This window comes from Phyllobates terribilis, unplaced genomic scaffold, assembly GCF_046119375.1.
Source record: "Phyllobates terribilis strain yellow unplaced genomic scaffold, ASM4611937v1 Scaffold_10__3_contigs__length_209671492, whole genome shotgun sequence".
NCBI lineage: Eukaryota > Metazoa > Chordata > Amphibia > Anura > Dendrobatidae > Phyllobates > Phyllobates terribilis.
In genome coordinates this window covers 163,226,137-163,251,875 of record NW_027362770.1, presented here as the reverse complement: position 1 = coordinate 163,251,875, position 25,739 = coordinate 163,226,137, and the positions used below count along the sequence as shown (strand labels likewise).

The following is a 25,739-nucleotide window of genomic DNA, read 5'->3' as shown; positions in this document are numbered from 1 at the left end:
TTCCCCCTTCTCCCTTGAGTACTCCATTTTTTGTTTTTTTAAAATCCGCCATATGGTTCCAGAGATATGAGCCTTTTTATTCGGTGCTAATTTTTATGTTCTTTAGGGGCGTGTCTCATTGGATCCTCAGGGGAGTGTCTTTAGGCTGCTCTGCATAATGAGCCACGCCCTCTTCTTAAGACCATAACATTTTTCACCCATAACTCTAGAACCATATGGCGGATTTAAAAAAAACAAAGAACGCAATACTCAGGGGAACAGCAGGAATAAAGGGAGACCTATCAGACAGATGTGGAGACGTAGGAAGTGAGGCATGGAGGGGAATGTGGCTCCAGAAAATGGGCACAACTACGCTGAAAAAATGAATCCTTCCCCTGGATGCTTTAAAAAATAAATGACTTCCTTTACAATGTGACTCTTCCCGATATTTCAGTAAATGTGGACAGGAGGATCACCTCTAATATATATGACAAATCAGATAAATGTCAAGAGGCTGTTAACCAAGAGTGTTGTCATTACAGCCAATAACGATAAAAGAGACATTTACAAGAGTCCTGCAATTATAAGACACGGTAGGGTGAATCACAGAGCCAAAATCCCGCAAAATGTCAATGATCCATCAGGGATGGAAATAAGCAGCTGTGGGCTCCTATAGATCAACAGTGTGTGGGCCCCTGGCACTCTAACAATATGCTGAGATTGAAGTGTGATCCATCTAGGAACTCTGGGAAGTATATCAGAATATGGACAGGATAGTATGCCTAAAGGGTACGATCACTTTGGGGTCTGTAATAGTGTAGGGGATCTGGTCTGGGGTCTGTATTTAGTTACAAGAGTCAGTTAAGGGTTTGTATTAGTATAGTGGGAATGTTTAGGATCTCTATTAGTACAGAGGTTCTGGTCTGGGGAATGCATTAATATAGAGGATTTGGTATCAGAGTTGTGTAAGTCTAGTGGCTATGGCCTTGGGTTTGTATAAAGCCCCCGTCTCACATAGAGAGATCGCTAGTGAGATCGCTGCTGTGTCACGGTTTTGGTGACGCAACAGCGACCTCACCAGCGATGTCGCTATGTGTGACACTTTGCAGCGATCAGGCCCCTGCTGTGAGGTCGCTGATCGCTGAAAAGTGTCCTGGACCAGTTTTTGGTCGCTGCCCTCCCGCTGGTCAGCACACATCGCAGCGATCAGGCTGGTAACTATGGTAAACATCGGGTTACTAGGGGCACACGCGCACCTAGTAACCCTAAAGTGAGTGGTAACCTCCCACTCACAGTAGCAGAGTGGTAACCATGATAAACAACGGGTTACTAGGAGCGCGTGTGCCCCTAGTAACCCGATGTTTACCATAGTTACCAGCCTGCTCCTGCTTCAGCAGGCTCGTAACCAGGAGCAGGACATCGTGGAAAGATTCTATCCACGATGTCGCTGCTCCCCTGATTGTTGGTGAGCCTGCCTGTTTGACAGCTCACCAGCGACCACATAGCGACACAGCGACGATCCCTGACAGGTCGTATCGTTGTCGGGATCGTTGCAGCGTCGCTAAGTGTGACGGGGCCTTAAGTATAGGGGTCTGAAGTCTATATTGACTGTAGAGTCTGTATTAGATTAAGGGGTTTGTCTAGGTTCCATATCTGTGTAAAAGTCTGATTTATAGTATATTTTTATCTAGGGGGTATGGTCTGGGGGTCTCCTTTCATTTACTATTTTGGTCTGGGGGCTTGTATTTATTTAGGAGGTCAGTAGCCTTTATTAGCTTAGGAAGGCTGTAGTTTCTTTTAGTTTAGGGGCTCTCATCTGATCTCTTAATAATTAAGAAAGACCGGTATGGGTTTGTATTAATATAGAGGGTCTGGTCTGGGGTCTGTATTAGTATAGAAGGTCTGGCCTGGGGTCTGTATTAGTATAGAGGGTCTGGGGTCTGTATTAATATTCAGGGTCTGGTCTGGGGTCTGTATTAGGATAGAGGGTCTGGGGTCAGTATTAATTTACAGGGTCTGGTCTGGGGTCTGTATTAGTATAGAGGGTCTGGTCTGGGGTCTGTATTAGTATAGAAGGTCTGGCCTGGGGTCTGTATTAGTATAGAGGGTCTGGGGTCTGTATTAATATTCAGGGTCTGGTCTGGGGTCTGTATTAGGATAGAGGGTCTGGGGTCTGTATTAATTTACAGGGTCTGGTCTGGGGTCTGTATTAGTATAGAGGGTCTGGTCTGGGGTCTGTATTAGTATAGAGGGTCTGGTCTGGGATCTGTTTTAGTATAGAGGGTCTGGTCTGGGGTCTGTATTAGTATAGAGGGTCTGGTCTGGGGTCTGTATTAGTATAGAGGGTCTGGTCTGGGATCTGTTTTAGTATAGAGCGTCTGGTCCGGAGTTTGTATTTTTTTGGGTATGCATTAGTTTAGGGGGTTTGGTCTGGAGTCCGTATCAGTATAGAGAATCTCGTCTGGGGTATATATTAGTATGAAGGGTCTGGTCTGGGGTCTGTATTTGTACAGAGTGTCTGGAATGAGGGTTGCATTAGTTTGGGGGCTATGGTCTTGGGTTTATATAAATATAGGGGTCTGTATCAGTAAAGCATCTCAGCAACTTTGTTAGCTTAGGGGGTCTAGAGTCTTCATTGGGTTCAATGATTTGGTCTGGGTTCTGTATTTGTGTAGAAACCTTTAAGGAATGTATTTAATTAGGGGGCCTGGTCTAATGTCTACATTCATTTACGTATTAGGTTAGGGGTTCTGGTCTAAAGTCTTTATTTTTACCTTTTGGTCTAGGGTATGCATTAAATTAGGGGGTTTAGTCTGGGGTCTGTATTACTTTATTAGGTCTGAAGTCTTAGGTTCTTTAGGGGGTTTGGTCTGGGGTTTGAATTTGTATAGGGGTCTATTCTATCTTAGTATAAGGGGTCTTGTCTGGGATATATATTTACTTAGGGGCTCAGTGGTCTCTGTTAGATTAGGGGGTCTGCTCTGGAGTCTACCTTAGTTTAGGGGTCTGGTCTGGGTTCTCTATTATTTAAATGGTCTGGTCTGGGGTCTTTATTTTCTGAGTCTGGTTCGGGGGTCTGCATTGATTTAAGTGGTCTGTGGAATTTATTTGGGGACTATGGTCTGGAGTTTATTTTATTTTAGGGGGTCCTACCCGAGGGCAGTATTAGTTAAAGGGTGCTGGTCTGGGCTCTCGATCAGTTCCTTTGTCTGGCGGATCCAGGGTCTGTATTATTTTGGTCTGGTTTGAGTTACATTTTTATGGGGGGGGGGGATCTGGCATCTCTATGAGTTTAGGGGGTCTGCTCTGAAGTCGGTTTTAGTTTGTGAAGTCTGATCTGAGGGTCGGATATTTGATCTGGTGGGTCTGGGGTCTGTATTCATTTGAGGGGGTCATATGTGGGTTGTGTATTTATTTAGGGGGTCTGAGGTCTTTATGAGTTGAGGTGGTATTGTCTTTCGTCTGGAGGAGGGTCTGGAGTCTGTGTTAGTTTTTGGGGATGGGGCTATTTTTTTAGGTGGTCTTGGGTCTCTATAAGTTTACGGGTTCTGCTCTGGGGTCTCTATACGTTTTTGGGGCCTGGTCTAAAGTTGTTTTTTTTTGCAGTAAAGATTCTGGTCTGGGGGCTGTATTTATTTGGGGGGCTATGGCCTGGGGTCTGTTTTACTTTAGAGGGCCTTATCTGAGAGTAGTACTAGTTAAAGGGTGCTGGTTTGGGTTCTGTATCACTTTGTTGATTTGTTCCTTGGTCTTGGGGTTCTGGGGGTCCTTATTAGTTTGGAGGGGTTTTAATCAGTAAATCTGGCATGAGCATGGGTCTACAATGTAGAAATAGGAAATCTCAAGTGTTCTGAGCGTTTTCCGTTCGGCCTGCGCCGCGTTCATCCATCAGGAAGGTAACATGCACGAGCCGTCCATTACGGGATATTTGCTGCCGGCTCGTTTCTCCGCCAGGATTTTAGTGTTACATTTACTCTATGAATTATGAAAGAGCCACGAAAAGAAAAATGTCTCTGGGAGTCTCAGATCACGTCAGCGCTCTATACATACATAATCTACATTTTTTTTATAGCATTTCTGGAGATCAGTTTAAAAATAAAAGAAAATGAAAAAAAATATTGCTCTTTGACAATATAAAAAATCTATAATTAATTATCTTTATATTATTACTTTTATACTAAGTTGTTTTTTACGTGATGAAGAGCTCCAAATCCTCTTTGTAAAAAAGGAGCTAAAGGATGAAATTATGGTTACATGCAGCCACCACTAGAGGGAGCTTTGGAGCTCAATAATAAAACAGAATGCACTAAGCTCCCTCTAGTGGCGATTTCAGGTAACAATAATTTTATGATTTAAGAAGTACCTGTCATTTCAGGTAGGTGACTGTTCAGGATAAGCTGTCACGTGTATTCAAGAAGAATAACTCAATATCTGGGCATGACATGACTTATATCCTGCATTTTTCACCAGTTTTTCCCTCTGCAGGCTCTCTATAAGTCTCGGTTCTCTCTAAGCTAGAGGTGCTGACAACCTGCTATGACATCTCCCATACACAGCACACACAGACATGAAGAATTCCTGCTCTCCTGTCTCTATGTAGCACATATTTAGAAGCAGCATAGATGACATTATACAGCAGTACTGAGCAGTGTAGCAGTGAGTAATAGCATGGAGGACATTATTCAGCAGTACTGAGCAGTATAGCTGTGAATCCAGATAGCAGCAACATGGATGGCATTATACAGGAGTACCCAGCAGTGTAGCTGCATATCCAGATAACAGTAGCAAAGAGAACATTATAAAGCAGTACTAACCAGTGTAGCTGTGAATCGAGATAGCAGCAGCAAGGAGGACATTATACAGCAGTACTAAGCAGTGAAGCTGCTAATCCAGAAAATAGCAGAATGGAGGACAGTATACAACTGTACTGAGCAGTGTATGTGTGAATCCAGAAAGCAAAAGCATGGAGGGCATTATACAGTAGTTCTAAGCAATGTTGCTGTGAATCCAGAAAGCAGCAGCATAGAGGACATTATACAGCAGTACTGAGCAGTATACCTGTGAATCCAGAAACAGCAGTATGGAGGACATTATACAGCAGTACCGAGCAGTGTAGCTGCATATTCAGATAGCAGTAGCAAGGAGGACATTATACAGCAGTACTAAGTAGTGTAGCTGCGAATCCAGAAAGCAGCAGCATAGAGGACATTATACAGCAGTACTGAGCAGTGTAGCTGCGAATCCAGAAAGCAGCAGCATGGAGGACATTATACAGCAGTACTAAGTAGTGTAGCTGTGAATCCTGAAAGCAGCAGCATGGAGGGCTTTATACAGCAGTACTGAGCACTGTAGCTGTGAATACAGAAAGCAGCAGCATGGAGGACATTATACAGCAATACTGAGCAGTGTAGCTGTGAATCCAGAAAGCAGCAGCATGGAGGACATTATACAGCAATACTGAGCAGTGTAGCTGTGAATCCAGAAAGCAGCAGCATGGAGGGCATTATACAGCAGTGTTAAGCAGATTAATTATGAGTACAGAAAGCAGCAGAATGGAGGACATAATATAGCATTACTGAGCAGTGCAACTGTAAATCCAGAAAGCAGCAGCATGGGGGATATAATACTGAGCAGTGTAGCTGTGAATCTAGTACTGGAGTGAGATGAAAGACTCATAATAAAGCAGAAGCACTGTCTGTGTGTGTCTGTTCCTCTCTCTTCCATTCTGCTCCTCCATCCCCTCTCTAGAGAGTTTACTAGGCAGCTGTAGTCTGATTACCCATCTTTGAGGTCTATTACATTGGTATAAATGTAAAACACTTTTTTTTTTTTACCATTGAGACAAATAGAATATTAATTAAACCTGCCCTATGCCAGATTATCAAACATTCTGGATTATTGGACAGTTATTAAAAATTATATAGAACCTTGCAAAATTAAGTAATATCAAATAATTTTCTTTGCTCTTCCTTGTCTAGTCTTTTGCTTCAAAATTTCTGGATTATCAGACTTTTCGGATTATCAAATGTTGATTTTTTTTTTACATCGAACCTCAGTTTTGGCCCTGAGTAAACAGGTATTAAAAAAGAGCAGTAAAAACGCGGACGTGTCGAGTGGTTAAAATGTTCCACCCGATACCTGCAATAACCTAAATGGTGCGCGGCCCATAAAATATCACATAAATAGCGGTTTACAAGGTGACGGCAGCATTACAATGTGACTTTGAGGTTCCCCCCGTGCTACCTTGGGCCCGATTTTCACAGCAAGGCTGGTTTCCAGCACGTGGGCGGCAGGCGGTTACATCCCATCCTCGCTGAACATTAAACCAGTGAATCAAAAACCCACTGAACCTCAACACCAAGGTTACAAAGACATTTTCCACTTTAAAAACCAGACACCTACGTCTTCTAAAACTGGCCCTGAAAAATTCATCATCACTCTCTACCCTAAAAAAAAATAATGAAAATATGTTTCAAAAATCTAAAAGTTTAAATTTTTTAATTTTTAAATAAAAAAAAAAAATCACAAAGTTTATTTTTTTTTTATAAATATTATTTATATTATCTACTATGTAATTGTCTTATCCCGTCTGTCTGTCTATCTGTCTGTCTGTCTGTCCTGGAAATCCAGCGTCGCTCATTGGTCCGGCAGCGGCCAATCAGTGCCGCGGGATTTCTGAAAAAAGATGGCGGCCGTTAGCGGCTCATCTGCGGGACGGAGCTCAGCGGCGATGCAGCCGGGAGATGACCGGCGCGAGGCGCTCATCTCCCGGCCGGTAACAGCAGAAGGAACCCGACCGCCGGACCCATCTGCGGGACGGAGATGCAGCCGGGAGATGAGCGGCGCGAGGCGCTCATCTCCCGGCCGGTAGCAGCGGAAGGACCTCGACCGCCGGCGTCGCTGACCTCCATGCGGAAGGGAGGACCGGGGAGCGGCGCTGCGGGTCGGGATACTTTTGCTGTGACTGCCCGCTCATGTCCCGGGTTCTCGCTACGGAAGTACCCGCACAGGCAGCGCCGCTCCCCGGTCCTCACCAAGACGATTCGATGATTGGTCGCGGTCTTCAGACCCGACCAATCACTGATCTTACCGCAAAAGTTAAACACTACTGTGCTGATTTGGGCGGCAAATTTAAATATCGACCGCGACCAATCACCGATCTTGGCTCCACATTTAAACACCGCTGTGCTGATTGATCGCGGACGCTGGGCGCGACCAATCACCGATTTTGTCGCCACATTTAAATAGCGGCCGCGACCAATTGGATGTCAGCGCCGCTCCCCCGTCCTCCCTTCACACCCTAGGCGCATGGATGTCAGCGCCGCTGCCTGTGCGGATACTTCCGCTGCGAGAACCCGGGACATGAGCGGGTGCTCGCAGCAGCAGTATCCCGACCCGCAGCGCCGCTCCCCGGTCCTCCCTTCACACCCTAGCCGCTGATGTTCCCACAGTATCCGCATGGTGTTACAAAGGTCCGGACATTTGTGTTAAAAATCGCTGATTGGTCGCCGACGCTATTTAAATGTGGCGCCAAAATCGGTGATTGGTCGCACCCAGCGTTGGCGACGAATCAGCGATTTTTAACACAAATGTCTGGACCTTTGTAACACCATGCGGATACTGTGGGGACATCAGCGGCTAGGGTGTCAAGGGAGGACCGGGGAGCGGCGCTGACATCCATGCGGCTAGGATGTGAAGGGAGGACCAGGGAGCGGCGCTGCGGGTCGGGATACTTCTGCTGCGAGTGCCCGCTCATGTCCCGGGTTCTCGCAGCGGAAGTATCCGCACAGGCAGCGCCGCTGACATCCATGCGGCTAGGGTGTGAAGGGAGGACCGGGGAGCGGCGCTGACATCCAATTGGTCGCGGCCGCTATTTAAATGTGCCGCACAAATCGGTGATTGGTCACGGTCTTGGCCCACGACCAATCACTGATCTTGCCGCAAAAGTTAAACACTACTGTGCTGATTGGTCGCGGACGCTGCCAGCGACCAATCAGCGATTTGGGCGCCAAATTTAAATATCGGCCGCGACCAATCACCGATCTTGGCTCCACATTTAAACACCGCTGTACTGATTGGTCGCGGACGCTATTTAAATGTGGCGCCAAAATCGGTGATTGGTCGCGCCCAGCGTCGGCGACCAATCAGCACAGCGGTGTTTAAATGTGGAGCCAAGATCGGTGATTGGTCGCGGCCGATATTTAAATTTGGCGCCCAAATCGGTGATTGGTCGGGGGTAGCGCCAGCGACCAATCAGCGATTTTTAATACAAATGTCCGGACCTTACTAACAGCATGTGGATACTGTGGGGACATCAGCAGCTAGGGTGTCAAGGGAGGAACGGGGAGCGGCGCTGCAGGTCGGGATACTTCTGCTGCGAGCAGTCGCTCATCTCCCGGCTTCTCGCAGTGGAAGTACCCGCACAGGCAGCGCCACTCCCCGGTCCTCGCTAATACGACGCTGATTGGTCGCAGCCGCCGGCCGCGACCAATCAGCGAGATTGGCACCAAATTTAAACGCCGCTCAGCTGATTGGTCGCGGTTGGCGGCCGACCGCGACCAATCGGCGAGATTGGCGCCAAATTTAAACACCGCTCTGCTGATTGGTCGCGGTCGCCGGCCGCGACCAATCAGCATTATTGGCGCCAAATTTAAACAACGCTTTGCTGATTGGTCGCGGTCGCCGGCCGCGACCAATCAGCATTATTTGCGCCAAATTTAAACACCCTTCTGCTGATTGGTCGCGGTTGCCGGCCGCGACCAATCAGCGATATTGGCGCCAAATTTAAACACCGCTCTGCTGATTTGTCGCGGCTGGCGGTCGCGACCAATCAGCATTATTCACGCCAAATTTAAACCCAGCTCTGCTGATTGGTTGCGACCGCCGGCCGCGAACAATCAGTGATATTGGCACCAAATTTAAACACCGTTTTGCTGATTGGTCGCGGTCGCGACTAATAGGCGATTTTATCGCCAAATTTACACAAGCTCTCCGATCCTCACTAACACAGTTCGCTGATTGGTCGCGGCCGCCACCCGTGACCAATCACCGATATTGCCGCCAAATTTAAACATCGTTTTGCTGATTGGTCACGGTTGCCGGCCGCGACCAATCAGCGATTTTGGCGCCAAATTTAAACAACGTTCTACTGATTGCACCCGGTCGGCCGCATACATATTCTAGAATGCCCGATGCGTTACAATCGGGCCACCATCTAGTCTATATATATAATCGTCTTATCCCATCTGTCTGTCTGTCTGTCTTTCTGTCTGTCTGTCCAGGAAATCCCGCGTCGCTCATTGGTTCGGCAGCGGCCAATGAGCGCCGCGGGATTTCTGAAAAAAGATGCCAGCCGTTAGCGGCTCATCTGCGGGACGGAGCTCAGCGGCGATGCAGCTGGGAGATGACCGGCGCGAGGCGCTCATCTCCCGACCGCCGGCGACGCTGACCTCCATGCGGCTAGGGTGTCAAGGGAGGACTGGGGAGCGGCGCTGCGGGTCAGGATACTTCTGCTGCGAACGCCCGCTCATGTCCCGGGTTCTCGCAGCGGAAGTAGCCGCACAGGCAGCGGTGCTGACCTCCATGCGGCTAGGGTGTCAAGGGAGGACCGGGGAGCGGCGCTGCGGGTCGGGATACTTCTGCTGTGAACGCCCGCTCATGTCCCGGGTTCTCGCAGCGGAAGTAGCCGCACAGGCAGCGGTGCTGACCTCCATGCGGCTAGGGTGTCACGGGAGGACTGGGGAGCGGCGCTGCGGGTCGGGATACTTCTGCTGTGAACGCCCGCTCATGTCCCGGGTTCTCGCAGCGGAAGTAGCCGCACAGGCAGCGGCGCTCCCCGGTCCTCAGCAATACGATTCGATGATTTGTCGCGATCTCTCGCCGCGACTAATCGCTGATCTTGGACCAAAAGTTAAACACCGCTGTGCTGATTGGTCGCGGACGCTGCCCGCGACCAATCACCAATTTGGCCGCCATATTTAAACACTGCTGTGATGATTGGTCGCGGACGCTGCCCGCGACCAATCACCGATTTGTGCGCCACATTTAAATAGCGCACGCGACCAATGACCGATCTTGCAGACACATTTAAACACCGCTGTGCTGATTGGTCGCGGACGCTGCCCGCGACCAATCACCGATTTGGGTGCCACATTTAAATAGTGGACGCGACCAATCACCGATCTTGCAGACACATTTAAACACCGCTGTGCTGATTGGTCGCGAAAGCTATTTAAATGTGGCGCCCAAATCGGTGATTGGTCGCGGGCAGCGTCCGCAACCAATCAGCACAGTGGTGTTTAAATGTGGCGCCAAGATCGGTGATTGGTCGCGGCCGATATTTAAATGTGGCGCCCAAATCGGTGATTGGTCGCGGGAGGCGTCCGCGACCAATCAGCACAGCAGTGTTTAAATGTGGCGCCCAAATCGGTGATTGAACACAAATGTCAGGACCTTAGTAACACCATGCGGCTACTGTCGGGAGATCAGCGGCTAGGGTGTCAAGGGAGGATCGGGGAGCGGCGCTGCGGGTCGGGATACTTCTGCTGTGAGCAGTCGCTCATGTCCCGGCTTCTCGCAGCGGAAGTAGCGGTACAGGCAGCGGCGCTCCCCGGTCCTCACCAATACGGTTCGCTGATTGGTCGGGTGCGGAGACCGCGACCAATCAGTGATCTTGGCGCTAAAGTTAAACACCGCTGTGCTGATTGGTCGCGGCTGCCAGCCGCGACCAATTAGCGAGCTTGGCGCCAAATTTAAACAACGCTCTGCTGAGTGGTCGTGGACACCAGACGCGACCAATCAGCGAGATTGGCGCCAAATTTAAACAACGCTCTGCTGATTGGTCGCGGACTCCAGCCGCGACCAATCAGCAAGGGTGGCGCCAAATTTAAACAACGCTCTGCTGATTGGTCGCGGATGACAGCCGACCGTGACCAATCAGCGAGATTGGCGCCAAATTTAAACCCCACTCTGCTGATTGGTCGCGGTTGCCGGCCGCGACCAATCAGCAGTATTGGTGCCAAATTTAAACACCGTTCTGCTGATTGGTCGCGGCCGGCAACCGAGAACAATCAGCAGTATTGGCGCCAAATTTAAACCCCGCTCTGCTGATTGGTCGCGGTCGCCGGCCGCGACTAATCTGCATTATTGGCGCCAAATTTAAACCCCGCTCTGTTGATTGGTCGCGGTTGCCGGCCGCGACCAATCAGCAGTATTGGTGCCAAATTTAAACACCGCTCTGCTCATTGGTCGCGGTGGCCGGCCGCGACCAATCAGCATTATTGGCGCCAAATTTAAACACCGCTTTGCTGATTGGTCGCGGTTGCCGGCCGCAACCAATCAGCGATTTTGGCGACAAATTTAAACACGCTTTCCAGTCCTCACTAACACGGTTTGCCCATTGGTCGCGGCTGACGCCTGCGACCAATCACCGATATTGCCGCCAAATTTAAACACCACTTTGCTGATTGGTTGCGGTTGCTGGCCGCGACCAATCAGCGATTTTGGCGCCAAATTTAAACACCGCTCTGCTGATTGCGCCCGGTCGGCCGCATACATATTCTAGAATACCCGATGCGTTAGAATTTATTTATTTATTTCGTCACCACGCTTTCCCCCCAAAAAATAATGAATATATGTTTCAAAAATATAAAAGTTTAAATATTTTATGATTTTTTTTTTCATTTTTAAATTAATAAAAAAAATCACAAAATGTTTAACTTTTTTGTATAAATATTATTTATATAAATTTATACATTATTTATTATAGAAATATTTATTTTTATCACCATGCTCTACCCCCCAAAAAATAAAAAAATAATGAAAATATGTTTCAAAAATACAAAAGTTTAAAATGTAAATATTTTTTGATATTTTTTTTACATTTTTAAATAAATAAAAACATCACAAAATGTTTACATTAAAAAAAAAATATTATTATTGTTATTATTATTATTTCCAGTTAGTTTCTAGATTATCTGGATTTTAATTATTATCATATTTTTTTTTCTACAGATATTACACTTTTATAATTTTTTTTAAAATGACACAAACATTCTGAAAATAATTTTACAAACGGCTATCAGTGACATTTCCAGGAGGAATAACAGAGGAACAGGCAGAGTTCTAAAAAAAATGATTTTGAACTGTCAAGACAGTATCAGTCTATATAAGGACATTCCACAGCTATCAGTGACATTTCCAGGAGGAATAATAGAGGAACAGACACAAAGCAGAGTTTGAAAATAAAACTGATCCTGAACTGTTGGACAATATCAGTCTATATAGGGACGTTCCACAGCTATCAGTGACATTTCCAGGAGGAATAGCAGAGGAACAGACACAACACAGAGTTCTAAAAAAAATGTTCCTGAACGGTCGGGACAGTATCAGTCTATATATGGACGTTCCACAGCTGTCAGAGACATTTCCAGGAGGAATAATAGAGGAACCGTTACAACGCAGAGTTGTAAAAAAAAAAAATCTTTCTAGGACAGTCAAGTATTTAGTACCGAGCACTTGAATAATCTATAAGGAGAGCGTTATATGAAGTCTATAACCCTGGAGGAGCATATTCTAGCCGTATATTCCCGGCATCTGTACACCTCATCTCCGGTGACTACAGCTCGGCACCGGGTCAGAATCATTTCGTGATACTGATACTTGCAGCAGGTTATAAGTAGCTGCGTCCGTCCATTTTTAATCCATGTCCTTCTCAAAACCGAGAACCCTACGGGAAAGAAGCCAGGGACCTTAATGTGGTCTGAGGCTTTCCAGCGTGACAGGGGTGCTGCCTCTCGCCACAGTCCTAATTTTAGTGGTCATGATTTCCATGCTTTGGGGTTAGAATGGCGGCTTAATATACAAATACTTTATATCAGGGGCAAGAAGGGGTTAAATAGGACCCTCATCTATCAACAGAAATATCTATGGCACTGGAGGACCCAGCACATGCAGATCCTATTGATTTCAAATAGAGCAGTGTAATGCTTCATTTGATCTATGGTGGCGCTGCAGGGAAATATAACACTTGTTAGCCCAGCGATCACAGTTGATCGATGGGATTCTCAGCAGCAGGATGAGCTGAAGTCAGCAAATAACGAGGAAAACCGAGGGGCTTAATGGTCGCAGTGGGCGTAACCACGACCAGGCTCATTTGAGAGGGGGGCCTGCTGACGCCAACGCCTATTTCAGCTGGATGTGCGTCCGAGGATGCACAATCAGATGAAATGTATTGTGGAGCAGAGACTCACCGGTTCCCTGCACCACAATACATGCCGCTGGTCAATCAGAGGCCGATAACTGATGTCGGTGTGCCTGTCCCAGGTGATGCATAGGCTGTGAAGACTGTGATGTCATACGTCACCCATAGCAGGTATGCCAAAGTCAGCTGCCGGCATCTGCGTCAGCTATAGAAGAGGCCCCAGGATGGAGGACATATATTACTGGAAGGGGCCCAGGATGGGAGACACTACACCAGGATGGGGGACATTATTACTGAAAAACAGGGGCTGAGGATGGGGGATATTATACCAAGAAGGGGCCCAGGATGGGGGATATTATTACTGGAAGGGGACCAGAATGGGGAACATTACACCCGGATAGAGGACATTATTACTGGAAGGGACCAGGATGGGGGACAAAATACCAGGAAGGGGCCAAAATAGAGACATAACTACAGGAAGGGACTCAGGATGGGGGATGTTATTACTGGAAGGGGCTCAGGATGGGGGACATTATTACTGAAAGGGTCCCGGGATGGGGGGACGTTATTACTGGAAGGGACTCAGAATGGGGGACATTATTACTGGAAGGGTCCCAGCATGGGGGACATTATTACTGGAAGGGGCTCAGGATGGGGGACATTATTACTACAAGAGGAACTTTTAAAAATAAAAAAAAACTATTTAAAAAGTTTCTGAATGTAATAAACTATAATAAATATTAGATATAAAATATTATGTAAAAAAAAAAGTCAGTTCCCCTTCACATACAGTACAGACCAAAAGTTTGGACACACCTTCTCATTTAAAGATTTTTCTGTATTTTCATGACTATGAAAATTGTACATTCGCACTGAAGGCATCAAAAACTATGAATTAACACATGTGGAATTATATACTTAACAAAAAAGTGTGAAACAACTGAAAATATGTCTTATATTCTAGGTTCTTCAAAGTAGCCACCTTTGGCTTTGATGACTGCTTTGCACACTCTTGGCATTCTCTTGATGAGCTTCAAGAGGTAGTCACCGGAAATGGTCTTCCAACAATCTTGAAGGAGTTCCCAGAGATGCTTAGCACTTGTTGGCCCTTTTGCCTTCACTCTGCGGTCCAGCTCACCCCAAACCATCTCGATTGGGTTCAGGTCTGGTGACTGTGGAGGCCAGGTCATCTGGCGTAGCACCCCATCACTCTCCTTCTTGGTCAAATAGCCCTTACACAGCCTGGAGGTGTGTTTGGGGTCATTGTCCTGTTGAAAAATAAATGATGGTCCAACTAAACGCAAACCGGATGGAATAGCATGCCGCTGCAAGATGCTGTGGTAGCCATGCTGGTTCAGTATGCCTTCAATTTTGAATAAATCCCCAACAGTGTCACCAGCAAAGCACCCCCACACCATCACACCTCCTCCTCCATGCTTCACGGTGGGAACCAGGCTTGTAGAGTCCATCCGTTCACCTTTTCTGCGTCGCACAAAGACACGGTGGTTGGAACTAAAGATCTCAAATTTGGACTCATCAGACAAAAGCACAGATTTCCACTGGTCTAATGTCCATTCCTTGTGTTCTTTAGCCCAAACAAGTCTCTTCTGCTTGTTGCCTGTCCTTAGCAGTGCTGTCCTAGCAGCTATTTTACCATGAAGACCTGCTGCACAAAGTCTCCTCTTAACAGTTCTTGTAGAGATGTGTCTGCTGCTAGAACTCTGTGTGGCATTGACCTGGTCTCTAATCTGAGCTGCTGTTAACCTGCGATTTCTGAGGCTGGTGACTCGGATAAACTTATCCTCAGAAGCAGAGGTGACTCTTGGTCTTCCTTTCCTGGGGCGGTCCTCATGGGAGCCAGTTTCTTTGTAGTGCTTGATGGTTTTTGCAACTGCACTTGGGGGCACTTTCAAAGTTTGCCCAATTTTTCGCACTGACTGACCTTCATTTCTTAAAGTAATGATGGCCACTCGTTTTTCTTTACTTAGCTGCTTTTTTTCTTGCCATAATACAAATTCTAACAGTCTATTCAGTAGGACTATCAGCTGTGTATCCACCTGACTTCTGCACAACACAACTGATGGTCCCAACCTCATTTATAAGGCAAGAAATCCCACTTATTAAACCTGACAGGGCACACCTGTGAAGTGAAAACCATTTCCGGTGACTACCTCTTGAAGCTCATCAAGAGAATGCCAAGAGTGTGCAAAGCAGTCATCAAAGCAAAAGGTGGCTACTTTGAAGAACCTAGAATATAACACATATTTTCAGTTGTCTCACACTTTTTTGTTAAGTATATAATTCCACATGTGTTAATTAAAAGTTTTGATGCCTTCAGTGTGAATGTACAATTTTCATAGTGATGAAAATACAGAAAAATCTTTAAATGAGAAGGTGTGTCCAAACTTTTGGTCTGTACTGCATGTCTATATATATATATATATATATATATATATATATATATACATGGATACATACATGGATATAGATAGATAGATATAATTTAATATATCTGTGTATCTTCTAGTTGTTTTTATCTGGCCAAAAACAGAAGATGGTTCCTTTACCAGCTACTTTGCTGGCCTACAATTTGGACACAAAATACTAGGTTTCAAGGAGGACCTGTCACACGGTCAAAAGTGGACAGTTTTTGCTCGTATGTTATTCTCATTGTTCTCCTGAGTAACTTGCTTTTTACTTTTTTTAAATCCGCCATACGGTTCCAGAGATATGGACTTTTATATTTACCTCTACTTTTTTATGGTCGTTATGAAGAGGGCGTGGCTCACAGGGTAATTATGCAGAGCACCTTCTAGACACGCCCCCAAGAATCCTGTGAGCCACGCCCACAAAGAGCATAAAAATGACAACTAAATAAAAAGGCCCATATCTCTGGAACCGTACGGCGGATTTTAAAAAAGAAAAAAGGGAAACACTCAGGTGAGCAGAGAGAATAAAATAAGAGAAAAACTAGGCACTTTTAACCTGATGAAATCTCCTTTTTAACATGAAATAAGCCCTTTTGAATAGGCTTATATTGAAGTTCAATGGACAGGACTCTTTTTTCATGTCAAGCTTTTTTTATATATAGTTTTATATAACTTTTTTTTAAATAAATTTTGTTTCTCTTTTTTAATATCTTAATGCTGTATTTTTTTTAAAAAAAATACTTAAGATGGGTTGATTTACAGTCACTTTGATAAATGGTATGAACATTTTTGGGTTATTGTGTTATTTTTTTTTTTTTGGGGAATAGCAGATTAGGAACCTGCCGGGTCTACAGAGCCCCAAAAACCCTCCATTGTCACAGGCTTCACATAATCAGTCATGTGACCATTAGGACTTCTATTCTTTAAAAACTCGAAAAATTGGAGGCTCATTTTGCCCCATAGCAAGACGTCTTGCTATACGGCCAATTTTCTTTCTTTCTTTTCTATGTTAGAAGATAATTGGGAGATTCCGCACAGTCTAAAAACATCACGTTTAAAAAAAGAAAAATTTGTAAAAATGTTTTTGTACATTTTTTTTTTAACTGGCTGATTTTCACAAAGCTGATGATCAATACAGTAAAAATTTCCCATTGATTTACCATCCGCCAGCCAGAAACGTAATTGTGATTTTGTGCGGTAACAGCTGGAGCTCTGATGTCAGCTCCGCCGCGCTCCCTGACATTTTCATTAAGACGTTTGTTCCCGTCCCTGAGGTCAAGAACCCAAGAAAAACAACATTGCACCGGTTACAGAGCAGCCGAGCGAGGAATGGCAACATTTTTGTAATGTTTTTAAAAGCTACTAAAGTCCTCTTTACACAGAGCCCTGGGGACGAAACACCCGGCGAGCACACAGTTACAGGACCTGTATCCAATCATCACATGGTGGATACCTCATACCTCCCCAGCCTTGTATCCCCAACCGTAGGGTGGATACCTCGTACTTCCCCAGCCTTGTATCTCCAACTATATGGTGGATACCTCCTACCTCCCCAGCCTTGTATCTCCAACCATATGGTGGATATCTCCTATCTCCCCAGCATTGTATCCCCAACCATATGGTGGAAACCTTATGCCTCTCCAGCCTTGTATTTCCAACCATATGGTGGAAACCTCGTAGCTTCCCAGCCCTGTATCTCCAACCATATGGTGGATACCTCGTACGTCCCCAGCCTTGTATCTCCAACCATATGGTGGAAACCTCGTAGCTTCCCAGCCCAGTATCTCCAACCATATGGTGGATACCTCGTACCTCCCCAGCCTTGTATCTCCAACCATATGGTGGATACCTCCTACCTCCCTAGACTAGCATCCCCAACCATATGGTGAATACCTCATACGTCCCCAGCCTTGCATCCCCAACCATATGGTGGATACCTCCTACCTCCCTAGACTAGCATCCCCAACCATATGGTGAATACCTCATACGTCCCCAGCCTTGCATCCCCAACCATATGGTGGATACCTCGTACCTCCCCAGCCTTGTATCTCCAACCATATGGTGGATATCTCATACCTCCCCAGCCTTGTATCTCCAACCATATGGGGGATATCGCGTACCTCTCCAGCCTTGTATCCCCAACCATATGGTGGATAACTCCTACCTCCCCAGCCTTGAATCTCCAACCATATGGTGGATACCTCCTACCTCCCCAACCTTGTATCTAGAACCATATGGTGGATACCTCGTCCCTCTCCAGCCTTGTATCCCCAACCATGTGGTGGATACCTCCTACCTCCCCAGGCTTGTATCTCCAACCATATGGTGGATACCTTATACCTCCCCATCATTGTATTCCCAACCATATAGTGGATACCTCCTACCTCCCCAGCCTTGTTTCCCCAACTGTATGGTAAATACCTTGTAACTTCCCAGCCTTGTATCTCCAACCATACAGTATTTATGTCTGCTGCAGAGGGACATGGCCATCTGATGTAAGAGCCTACAGGACAGATGCCACCACTGTTGTGCTGTTGAGCAGTAATTACTGGAAAGAGGCTGTGACTGTGCTTGTTTACTGTATCGGAGTTTGCTCCTGTGTCTGAACCTGACTACCAAGTTCTGTGCCTCAAGTGGTGCTGTAACCACAAAGCGCTGTACCTCCATGTGAGCATCACAGTATGTGTCTGTGATGCATACAGTTGGGTTACTCTGCTGGGGGTTGTTCATGCTATATGTTCCCATGGAGAATGCATTATGAGAAAGTTGCTGAAAGTTTAGATGAGACAACAACCCCTTTAACTGGATTGGTTATGGCTCACTTGCCCAACTCCTTCTGTAATATCCATAGACTTGAATGGAGAATATCTACTTTTTTTTAAGTATCTCCACTTGGATATGGTTCCTGGTGGAAAAGGAATGAAGTGAACTTCCGAGGGGGGTGACCTTCAACTACCAGCCATTTATGGGACACCCTGTGGTCCTCTAAGATTCCCATGTAGGTCATATATTCTGCAGTGTACGATCTATATCAGACATGCAGCTGCACCATGTAGTGAGGACACAGTGACTGCCAGATTGTAAAGTGAATCATTCACTGGGACTCAGGATTCAGATTCGCCATGGATGCCTTAAAGGCTCCCTGTATATTAGCTCTGTATTGCAGAATATAGCAACTCGAGCTGTCAATCAACAGGAGCTCCCAGAGTGATTGACGATTGCACCAAACATATAATTCTTCTGAAGTAACAGTAACAGTATATAAATTGACGCAACCATGCGGTATGGACTATTGACTTCCAGGATAATATTGCAATGCTGGATGAAGAAAAATCTGGAACTTCTCGTTCCCATATAAGCCCGCTAACTAAGTATGCCTATAACAACTAAAATGGCATTATGATACAAATTCAGTACATGATTGCAACACGCTAGCAAAATTCTCCACAGGGTGCAATTCACATCACAGCCACTGGGTGGCCACATGGAGATACATATCATAAACATCTCCTGACAGAGTATTGTAAAAAAAAATATATATATATATATATATATATATATATATATATATTAAATCTGGTCATTTTGAGAAATATAGAATCAAAAGGAAACGTAAGTAAAACACACTCAAGATTTTCAAGGATACTTGATTTTTTTTCCCATATAAACGTTGTCCACAAGCATTGGCCACACCCTAGTCATTAATAGAATCGTTAGACTAACCCAATTAAGCAGAGTGCCTACATAAATAATAATGCCAGAAATGACCGAAATAAACAGTGTCAGTGGAGTGATCCCAACAAACGATTTTGCCAACAGACTACCCAGATGCACAATACAGTAAAGGGTTCATATCCACTGCTATAGAAATAAATGATATAATTCTGGCGGCCTCCACTTGGGGGAGCTCATTGCATACATAAATACGTGAGAGCAAAATTTATATATATATATATATATATATATATATATATATATATATATATATATATATATATGCAGTAGCTCCCCCTAGTGGTGGCTGCTAACAAACATTTGCAATTTGCTACTTTAGTAGAACAGTGGGAGATTTATGAAAGAAATATGGTTTATATTAGAGAATGTTTATAACTTTTTTTAGTAAATATATAAATGCCCTTTAAGGAGGACCTGTCACTTGCCATAATAATGTCATATTTTACCTGGTGTAAAAGCCCCAGTTCTCCAGAATCCGGCGATGCTTTTCTTTTTATTTTGCGCCTCTCTGTTCCTGAGATATGGCCCCATCTTCTCTTTATATAAAGTTAGTCTTGTTAACCAAGTGGGCGTGGCCATTCTTCCCTGTAGTTGTTTTCTTGAAGACCATGCCCTTTTGGCTGAAATAGTAAATTTATACACAGAGAAGAAGAGGCCAAATCTCGGGAACGGAGAGGCGCAGAAACAAAAGAAAAACATCTCCGGATTCAGGAGAACAGCGGCATTTACAGCAGGTAAAAAAATGACATATTTATGGCAAGTGACAGATCCCTTTAAGCCCCTTCTCATCCTATCACCAAGATAGCAACCTATTTTGTAGAATGACAATTTCATTAAAAAAAACAGTCACATAGCCTGATGTCCATTTTGGTTACCCAGTTATACAACAAACATTCAATATCCAACTCCTTATTAAAAAATATGCAGAAATCACTTAAAATAAAATAATTTCCTAAATTATTACCATCATTACAATTGCTTTCTTTAGCAGTGGGCGCAATTTAAAGGGGATACACTAGGTGGGGCTCCGGAGCTTATTGCATACCCCAGTTTACAGTGTTCTCTCATGCTCCCTCTAGTGGTGGCTGAAAACAACTAGAAATGCGCTTTGTGCCATAAAAAGAGCTCCACCCACTATACTGATATACTTAGAAATTAATCATCTAGACCTACAAATAAATCCTTTAACATTTCTTGAGGACCACAGTAAAAGGCAACGAGGTTCCCAAAAATCCTTTTCACAAGCTCCTTGTTAATGTTATTGCGGTCGTGGCCACTCCAGGGAACACACCGTCCCAATTTAATTTTCAGCTCCATCCTCCCCCCTCGCAGTCTGGAGCGATACATTCCCTTCTGCATGTTAACTATATTCTACATAAATCACTGGGATCCTTCCTATAAGGCCAAGTAGGTAGGAAGCCCCTCAACAATAGGGGGATATACAGATTTACTGTCTATTATATATCTATTATCTATCTATTATCTACTGTATATAGTCGAGTATAAGCTGAGTTTTTCAGCACATTGCGACGACGGAGGAGCGGTGCACACGCAGTAGCCGGCCGCTGAAACTACCACGTGTGCCCGCTGCTAAAGGGAAATGAATAGTCACTCTTCTCCCATTGGCGTGGAGAATAATGAATATTCATTATCTTTAATAGGGGGCACAGAGGAGCATTAAGCCGCAGCTCCTGCTGACAGTGCCCACTACTAAAGAGAATGCATATTCACTCTTTTCCACGCCTCGGCGTGGAGAGGAGTGAATATGCCGGCAGCTCACATCAGAGTCTGAGAGCGCATGGCAGTGACGTCATTCGCTGCACATGTGAGATGTTGACATGAGCTGCTGCAGCAGAACAGGATGCAGCGCTGGAGCACAGGGAAGAAGGTGAGCATAAGGCTGTGTGCCTACGATGCTTTTTTTAAGCGTTTCTGCAGCGGCAGAAACGCTTAAAAAACGCATGGTAGAAGGCCTGCCATGTTCCCCAATGATAATCCGCATGTGCTGTGCACATGCTGCGGAAATTTTTGCTGGGGATTATCATTGCGGAGAAAAAACGCAGCACTACCAATTATTTTGCGGAAGCGCTGCGTTTTCGCCACCATTGACTTGCATTAGAAAGCATGGATTACGCATCTCTGCATCTGTACATGCGGGATACATGCGTTCAATGTGCGGATGGTACCCAGGTCTAGAGGAGAGGAGACTCTCCTCCGGACCCGGGTACCATAGAAAACTGTAAAAAAAAAAGAATCAAATAAAAAATAAATGTTATATCTACCTTCTGACGGCCCCCGCTGCGCTCGCCCTCCCTTGCCGGCAGATCGCGATGGATTGACGGATCTGCACTGACGTCATAGTCATGTGACAGGTCACGCGACGCTGACGTCGCCAGGTCCTTCAGTGTACCGCGATCTGCCGACAGCCAGGACGGAGCGAAGCAAGACTGAGGGGGCCATCGGAAGTTAAGGATAGATTTATTTTTTACCATTCTTTTACGGTCACACTATATAAATCCATGCCGTTTGCATGGATTTATATTGTGTGACCAAGTTGTCAAGCACTTTCCAAGTGATGCTAAAATCGCTTGGAAAGCGCTTGTCAACCCACATGCGGAAATGCAAGTGAAGAACGCTTCACATCCGCATGTCCCTGGCAGGAAAAACGCATGTACAATCCACATGTAAAATCCGCATGTACAATCCGCATGTACAATCCGCATGCGTTTTTTCTGCCAGAGAGATGCAGAAACGCTCAGGAAAAATCCGGAGCATTTCTGCATCATGGGCACATAGCCTAAGAGTTTATTTTTTATGTGTGCAGTGATGGGGCCATACATACCAGGATTGGGGATGAGGGGGGCCATACATACCAGGATTGGGGATGAGGGGGGCCTACATACCAGGATTGGGGATGAGGGGGGGCCATACATACCAGGATTGGAGATGAGGGGTGCCATAAATACCGGGATTGGGCGATGAGAGAGCAATGCGTACCAGGATGGGTAAATGTACCAGTAGCTGCTGCATTTCCCACCCTAGGCTTATACTCGAGTATATATGGTATCTATTATCTATCTATTATCTGTCTATTATCTATCTCTTATCTATTATCTATCTATTATCTATCTATCATCTATCTATTATCTATCATCTATCTATTATCTATCTATCATCTATCTATTATCTATTATATCTATTATCTATCATCTATATATCTATCATCTATCTATCATCTATCTATTATCTATCTATCATCTATCTATTATCTGTCTATTATCTATCATCTATCATCTATCTATTATCTATCATCTATCTATTATCTATCTATCTATTATCTATCTATCTATTATCTATCTATTATCTATCATCTGTCTATTATCTATTATCTATCTATTATCTATCATCTATAATCTATATTATCGATCATCTATCTATCATCTATCTATTATCTATCTATTATCTATATATCTATTATCTATCTATTATCTATCATCTGTCTATTATCTATTATCTATCTATTATCTATCTATCATCTATCTATCATCTATCTAATATCTATATCTTATCTATCATCTATCTATCTATTATCTATCATCTATCTATTATCTGTCTATTATCTATTATCTATCTATTATCTATCTAAAAAAGCAAAGAAAATGAGCAGCACTCAGTAGCAAATACCATCTAGCAAAAAAAGTGGTGCATATATTGGCTCATATGAACAGTTGGCAATGTTTTGGCTGAAGTGTAAGTACCATAGGTTGATTGATTGCAGCTTGGGGGCTAACACCTATACCTGCACTTATGCTTGTGCTGCTTCATTTTTCTCTTTCTTTCTTTTTTCTATCTATTATCTGTCATCTATCTATCTATCTATTATCTATCATCTAACTATTATCTATCATCTATCTATCTATTATCTATTTATTATCTATCTATTATCTATCATCTATCTATCATATATCTATCTATCTATTATCTATCATCTATCTATTATCTATCATCTATCTATCATCTATCTATTATCTCTCTCTCTCTATCTATCCATCTCTCTCTCTCTCTATCTATCTATTCTCTATCTATTATCTATCTATTATCTATCATCTATCTATCATCTATCTATCATCTATCTACTATTATCTATCTATTATCTATTATCTATCTATTATCTATCATCTATATATCTATCATCTATCTATTATCTCTCTCTCTCTCTCTCTCTCTCTATCTATCCATCTCTCTCTCTCTCTCTATCTATCCATCTCTCTCTCTCTCTATCTATCTATTCTCTATCTATTATCTATCATCTATTATCTATCATCTATCTATCATCTATCTATTATCTATCATCTATCTATCATCTATCTATTATCTATCTATTATCTATCATCTATCTATCTATTATCTATCTATTATCTCTCTCTCTCTATCTATCTATCTATCCATCTCTCTCTCTCTCTCTCTCTCTCTCTATCCATCTCTCTCTCTCTCTCTCTCTCTATCTATCCATCTCTCTCTCTATCTATCTATCCATCTCTCTCTCTCTCTCTCTCTCTATCTATCCATCTCTCTCTCTCTCTATCTATCTATCCATCTCTCTCTCTCTCTATTTATCCATCTCTCTCTCTCTCTCTCTCTCTCTCTATCTATCCATCTCTCTATCTATCTATCCATCTCTCTCTCTCTCTCTATCTATCTTTCTATCAGGGGTCTCCCCGGATATTACAATACTTCATCCTTTTGGCCACATAATAATAAACAATGATATTTTGTGCCTTGTTACAATGTATCAGACATTTTTTGTCAATATTGACGTTTCTCCCTTTTCCCTCAGTATTCGGGGGGGATCCCTGCAGACGTCTGTCGGATTGATCTTTTCCCACCCCAGACGACATCGTATCAATCCGATGCGACGATGCGATGTGTCACATTGGTGTAAACCGCGATAATCTGCCCTGTTTCACCTGGCAGTGCCCGCGTGATCCCCTGCCATGTCACCTACCATCTTATTAAGGGCATTGGCTCGGGGGGGGGGACATTTTTGGCATCTCCTTTTGCAAACGTCAATAGCAATTGCTTGTGTGAGCGGAGGGGGACGCAGGAAAACCCTGTTTATATATGGAGGACTCCCAGCATAGGGTGCAGGGGAAATACCAGCGGTTAACCACTTAGATCCTGGAAGGAAAAAATAAATAAAGCAGCAATTTTTTTTCTTAGGGCGCATGGAAATGCCAAGTTATTCTGCACCTCCAGGTAATGAGGGACTCACCTGATGGACTGCGCTGCTGCTGCTTCTTGCATTTGCAGAGGATCCCAGTCTGGAGGCAGGAGATCTATAGGATCTGTCAGACAGAGGAAATGGTAGAGGGTTTAGGGGATGTCTAAGGAGGCTGGGGTGGGGGGTGACAGTCACATACAGCCCCACGTGTCGGCTCCTCCAGCCTCCCCCTCTCCAGACAGGACAGTCCCTGGCCCTGGCGTGGAGCTGTCTAAGGCTTGATCCCTTTTTGCTTTGCTGCCATCCTTGCTTGCTGTGAGTTCCTCCCCTCCCTCCACCCCAGTCGCTCGCTCATCTCCTCCCCTTCTGTGATATTACAGGACCAGCACTTTGCAGGCAACACATAGGGGGCTTCATTGGGACCACAGCAAGCAGTGATCCTACAGCGAAGTCTAGAATAGAAATAACAATAGTCCCAGACCCCTGAATGGCACTTTGACTTAAAGGGCTAATTCCAATAGGTGACCAATGGAGGTCCTACCACTAGGAAAACCCACCGATTCGGAGATCGGGGCTCTAAAAAGCCCCATCGAAATAAATCGCGGTCACACGTGCACAAAAGCTCCATTCATTCTCTATGGGACTGGTGGAGATAACTGAGTACTGCGCTCAGTGCTGCGCATACGCGTCGTTTCTACGTCCCATTAGTCGGATGCCCGTTGATAATTTTTTAGAACCCTTTAATAGTATAAACTTGACAACCTTTATGGAAGCAGTTGTAGAGGCCATTTTGGTTGTCACCCACTTTTCCCAAGGAACAGATAAAAAGAATCAACATAAGAGTAGCTAGGAGAGGGCATGGAGGGCGGGGGCCAAGGGAGGGTCGCCAGCAAGGGACCCCTAAATTAGGCTTGGCACTTGGGGTTCTCCTCCGACCTGTCATCCTCAGGACGGGGATACTGTTCAATAGAATGGTGGATCAGGGAGCCATTGGCTTCCTGATCCACCATTCAGCCTGTGAGTGTGAGACTCCGTGCGCTGCAGGTGTGATGGCATCACTACATCGCACCTGCAGTGCGGAGCCTCAGTACTCACACTGGACATATGTCAGTGTGGGCAGTGGGAGCCATCATTCTGAGTGGACGATTGATTGGTATTAGGGGTCATGATACTG

At 44.8% G+C, this 25,739-nt stretch overlaps 1 protein-coding gene across 3 annotated transcripts in view; it reads right to left on the bottom strand.

The window, feature by feature from the left end:
• Positions 1 to 24,910, bottom strand: part of ARHGAP8 (Rho GTPase activating protein 8) — a 203,781-nt gene extending 178,871 nt beyond the window's left edge. The window contains exons 1-2 of one of the 3 annotated variants that reach the window (XM_073650051.1): positions 24,765 to 24,898; positions 24,617 to 24,689 (exon numbers count right to left, since the gene is read on the bottom strand). The gene's annotated coding sequence lies outside the window, so the exon portion shown is untranslated. Of the gene's footprint in view, positions 1 to 24,616 lie in introns of all 3 variants that reach the window. The other 2 variants (XM_073650050.1, XM_073650053.1) reach the window with 2 other exon arrangements.
• Between the last annotated feature and the right edge of the window lie 829 nt (positions 24,911 to 25,739).